The following is a 6,000-nucleotide window of genomic DNA, read 5'->3' on the forward strand; positions in this document are numbered from 1 at the left end:
CACTGTCATTTTGATGAAATTAATTGAAGAAACTAAATATCTTGGTGAATTATTAAACCAAATCCATGCAATATCTAAAATCTATAAATAATGAAATTTAAATCGGTCAGATTATGGGTTGAATATATTATATGATAAACATTATTCAACCACACTAATAAATTTTTTTAAACTATCTTAATCCTGCTTGCTGCTTTTGCTAAAGTAATATATGGTAAGTACTGAGGTTTCCCTTAGAGCTTTATTTTATATAATAACTGAAGTCACCTTTTTAAAGAAACACAGATTTACTGTCAAGAAGACAGCTATATGACAGTCTTGATAGAGAAGTTGGTAATACTGTGGGCAAATTTAATAAAGAAATAAATCAAACATTAAAATAATTCTCTGAGGAAACTTACTTCATTTGAGGGGAGAAATAAAGGTTCACCAGTAACCATAGTGAGTTCATATTATTGCCATTGTTTTTATAAGTTGTTGCCATGACTTTTTTGACTTTTGGGCTAGATTGGACTTAAAACACAACAGATGGCTACAATTATGTGTCTGTAACTTTTTTTTTTTTTAGAATAACTAAACAGAGCACAATAAAATAAACAGGCTTATATTCCAAAGAGACTCTCGCAGTTTAAGAGAGTTATACATGGTTATTAAAAAAAAAAAAAAAACTCTCTAGACTGTCTATATGATAGGAATAAAGCATAAATGAGAAATTAGTTTCACAAATGTGCTGTATTCAGTAAGCATGCTTTGTTCCTATAATCTAATTTCTTCGATTAGCAATTTCATGAGCACTGAATAAAATGAAATCACATTATAATTCTGTGATTATTTGTGCATTCCTTTCCACAGCACAGCTTCCACTGCATTTTGTCTCAACAAGAAGTGCTATCTTGGGCTCTTTGTAGGGTGGTTTTTAAATAAGTACAGATTAATTATAATATTTATTATCTAGAATGAGTGTTGAAGAAGATGTTGGATCAACTGCTTTTTAGAAAGAAAAAATTATTTAACTGACTCATGGTACTTAGATTTGTGTATCAGTGGACTTAGTAAAGAGCAAAAAGAGACTTTAATAAAGAAGAAAAAGGCATGGAAAGGAAGAGAGTACTGACTAAACACCCCACTAAATCAACAACACAGTGTGAGGTGAGCACCATTGTCTCATTAAGGCTGTGTTATGTAACATAGATTACTTTAACACAAGGTACTTCGAAGACTGTAAATGGCCTCAACTATTGCAAAAACAGGGTATATCTGACATGAAATACCAGCTTAACCTTTGAACCTTCTAGCACTGGTTTTTGCTATTTTATTTTTAAACAAGGTTGTTAATTTATTTCTTCTCTACAGCTTTTCAAGCTATTAAGGCGTTTATAATCATAAATTTTAAACACATGTGTAGGTTACTCAAGACTTCGGATATTATTAGCAATGCCTTGGTGATGCTCTGCATGCATAGGTTAGCAAGGAAACATCCATGGCATGGGAATCAGCCTTTCTGTTCCTGTGACACCCCAGGCTGCTATGACCAACCTGTACAGCACAATCCAAGAGTTTAGTTGCCCAGGCAGAAACAGTTTTTTTCACAAGTCACTGTTCAGTGACTATATGACCATCCCTGCAAGACTGACATGTCAAACTGAAGTTTTGCAACCTAAAGTCAACAGCTTTGCCCTCATTAACAACATAGTCTAGCTAAACTTCATGACCTGTGGATCCTGTAGACAAATGCAGAGCAGCAGAGACTTGGACAGATCAGTCTGAAGCACCCATGCTCTGTGATTGTAATCTATTTCTCCTAAGAAAAGTAGCCATAACTTGCCCAAGAAGAGTCCAGTGGGGGTCTGTATCCCTAATGGTGCAGTGTCTTCATTTACACATCTGTGGAACTCTATCCTCATCCCTGAGCACATTTAGCACATTTAGCACATTTCCAAAACCACCTAATAAGCTTCAAATGGACCACAGTGGAGAGTTTTTGACATGATGGTGGCAGCACACTGAAGGATAGAGACAGTTTATGGTAAAATGCCTCCTTCCCTCAGATGATAAGAAAGCAGTTTCTTGATTTTGGTCCTCTTGATTCAGCAATTCTGATTGATCTCATCTTTTGTTTTTCATTCCTGCTGTACACGGCTTCCATGGGACACTTTTTGCTTTGAAAAGTGAAATTTTACACTACTTATCAAGAGCAAAGAGAATTTTTAAAGTAAGAAATTATCTAAGCTGTGAAAGCAAAGGTGACAAGCATGAAAAACTTAGAAAGCATAATAAAAGCATGATAAATCACAAGACACAAGCAAGATGTCTAGTTCAGCAAAGCCTTCCCGCATATGCTAACCTTTAAACACATGCTGAAATTTACTGAGGCCAATTCCTCTTAAGTACGTTATTGGATCCAGGATAAATTGTAGAATATAGTAACAAAAAAGGCCAACAGACATGTCATATTTTCAAGATTTATTTCTATGTGTTTACTAAAACTGTATACAAAACAAGGTAACTTTGCCTTCATGGTGTCAAGAACCGTCAATTTATTATGATATCAAGCTCACATTTGCTGTAGTGCTCTAATTTTAGTTAGAGTAAAATTCTTGGTAAATCTAAACATAGACATAAAACCATAGAATCATAGAATAGTTTGGGTTGGAAGGGACCTTTAGAGGTCATCTAGTCTGACCCACCTGCAATGAGCAGGGACATCTTCAACTAGATCAGATTGCTCAGAGCACTGTCCAACCTGACCTTGAAGGTTTCCAGGGATGGACAACCTGTTTGTGTTTCACCACCCTCAATGTAATAAATTTCTTCCTTATATCCAGTCTAAACCTGCCCTCTTCTAGTATAAAACCATTACCCCTTTTTCTATGGCAACAGGCCCGGCTAAAAACTTTGTCCCATCTTTCTTATAAGCCCCCTTTAAGTCCCAAAAGACTGCAATAAGAATCCAGGAGCCTTCTCCAGGCTGAACAACCTCAACTCTCTCAGCCTGTCCTCATACGAGAGCCGTTCACAGAATCACAGAAACATCTAGGTTGGAAAGGACCCTGGAGATCATCTAGTCCAACCATTCGCCTAGCACAGTTCCCACCTACAGCATATCCTTAAGCTCTAAATCAACCCGACTCTTAAACACCTCCAGGGATGGGGACTCCACCACCTCCCTGGGCAGCCCATTCCAACGCCTAACAACCCGTTCTGTAAAGAAATGCTTCCTAATATCCAGTCTAAACCTTCCCTGGCGCAACTTGAGGCCATTCCCTCTTGTTCTATTGCTTTGATACTTCGTTAAAGAGACTCATCCCCAGCTCTCTGCAACCTCCTTTCAGGTAGCTGTAGAGGGCGATGAGGTCTCCCCTCAGCCTCCTCTTCTCCAGACTAAACACCCCCAGTTCCCTCAGCCGCTCCTCGTACGACCTGTGCTCCAGACCCTGCACCAGCTTCGTCGCCCTTCTCTGGACACGCTCGAGTCATTCAATGTCCTTTTTGGAGTGAGGGGCCCAAAACTGAACACAGGAATCGAGGTGCGGCCTCAGCAGTGCCGAGTACAGGGGTCAGATCCCTTCCCTGTCCCTGCTGGCCACGCTATTGCTGACACAAGCCAGGATGCCATTGGCCTTCTTGGCCACCTGGGCACACTGCTGGCTCCTGCTCAGCCGGCTGTCAATCAACACCCCAGGTCCCTCTCTGACTGGCAGCTCTCCAGCCACTCCTCCCCAAGCCTGTAGCGCTGCTGGGGGTTGTTGTGGCCCAAGGGCAGCCCCCGGCATTTGGCCTCATTGAAACTCCTCCAGCTGGCCTCAGCCCATGGCTCCGGCCTGTCCAGGTCTCTCTGCAGAGCCTCCCTACCCTCGAGCAGATCAACACTCCCACCCAACTGGGTGTCATCTGCAAACTGACTGAAGGTACACTCAATCTCCCCATCTAGATCATCAATAAAGATGTTAAACAGGAGTGGCCCCAACACCAAGCCCTGGGGGACACCTCTTGTAACCGGCTGCCAACTGGATTTAACTCCGTTCACCACAACTCTCTGGGCCCGGTCGTTCAGCGAGTTTTTAACCCAGCAAAGTGTGTGAGTGTCCAAACCTTGAGCAGTCATTTTTGCCAGGAGAATGCTGTGGGAAACGGTGTCAAAAGCCTTACTAAAGTCAAGGTAAACAACATCCACAGCCTTTCCTTCATCCAATAAGCAGGTCGCCTTGTCATAGAAGGAGATCAGGTTTGTCAGGCAGGACCTGCCTTTCATAAACCCATGCTGACTGGGCCTGACCATCTGGTTGTCCCACATGTGTTGCATGATGGTGTTTAGGATGAGCTGCTCCATCAGCTTCCCGGGCAAGCTGACAGGCCTGTAATTTCCCAGATCATCCTTCCCACCCTTCTTATATATGGGCATCACATTGGCCAATTTCCAATCAGTCAGAACATCCCCAGTCAGCCAGGACCGCTCGTAAATGATAGAAAGTGGCCTGGCGAGCACCCCAGCCAGCTCCTTCAGCACCCTCGGGTGTATCCCATCTGGTCCCATAGACTTGTGTGTGTCTGTGTGATGCAGCAGGTCACTGACTGTCTCCTGGATTGCAGGGGGGTCATTCTCCCAGTCTCTGTCTTCTGGCTGTGAAGGCTGGATTTCATCAATACAACTAACTTTGTTATTAAAGACTGAGGCAAAGAAGACATTAAGCACCTCAGCCTTCTCCTCATCCCTTGTTACCAAATTTCCTCCTGCATCTAGCAGGGGATGGAAACTCTCCCTGGACTCTTTTGCTACTGACATAGAAACTTTTCTTGTTATCCTTGATTGCAGAGGCCAAATTAATCTCCAGTTGGGCTTTAGCCTTTCTGATTTCCACCCTGCATAGCCTCACAGCATCTTTGTAATCACTGTGAGTCACTAGCCCCCTCTTCCAAAGGCTGTAAACTCTCCTTTTCTCCCTGTTCCATCCCTCTGATAATTTTTGTGGCCTCCTCTGGACCCGCTCTAACAGGTCCATGTCTTTCCTGTGCTGAGGGCTCCGGAGCTGAACACAGTACTCCTGGTACTCCAGGTACTCTCACCAGAGTGGAGTAGAGGGGCAGAATCACCTCCCCCAACCTGCTGGTCATGTTTCTTTTAATGCAGCCCAGGACATGGTTGGCTTTCTGGGCTGTGAGCACACATTGTTGGCTCATGTCAAGCTTTTCATCCTTCATTCGCCAGCCCGTATTGATACCGGGGGTTGCCTCCATCCATGTGCAGGACCCTGCACTTAGCCTTGTTGAACCACAAGAGCTTCACATGGACCCACTTTTCGAGCTTGTCCAGGTCCCTCTGGATGCTACCTGATCCCTCAGGCGTGTCAACTGCACCACTCAGCTTGGTATCATCTGCAAACCTACTGAGGGTGCACTCAGTCCCACTCTATGTCATTGATGAAGGTATTAAACAGTACTGGTCACAGTATGGACCCTTGAGGGACATCACTTGTCACCAATCTCCATCTGGATATTGAGTCACTGACCACTACCCTCTGGATGCAATCATCCAACCAATTCCTCTTCCACCTAAACAGTTCACCCATCACATCCATCTCCCCAGTATAGAGAGGATGATGTGGGGAACCATGTCAAAGGCCTTACAGAAGTCCAGATAGACAACATCCATAACTCTTCCCTTGTCCACTGATGCAGTCACTCCATCATAGAAAGCCGCAAGGTTGGTCAGGTTGGTCAGACAGGACTTACCCTTGGTGAAGCCATGCTGACTGTCTCCATTCACATCCCTGAACCCAAGTGGTTTAGCATAGCTTCTAGCAGGATCTGTCCATGATCCTCCCAGGCACAGAGGTGAGGCTGACAGGTCAGTAGTTCCCAGAGTCCTCCTTTCTACCCTTTCTGAAAATGGGTGAAATGTTTCCCTTTTTCCAGTCACAGGGGACTTCACCTGTCTGCCATGACTTTTCAAATATCATGGAGAGTGGCTTGGCAACTACATCAGCCAATTTCCCCAGGACT

This window comes from Athene noctua, chromosome 1, assembly GCF_965140245.1.
Source record: "Athene noctua chromosome 1, bAthNoc1.hap1.1, whole genome shotgun sequence".
NCBI lineage: Eukaryota > Metazoa > Chordata > Aves > Strigiformes > Strigidae > Athene > Athene noctua.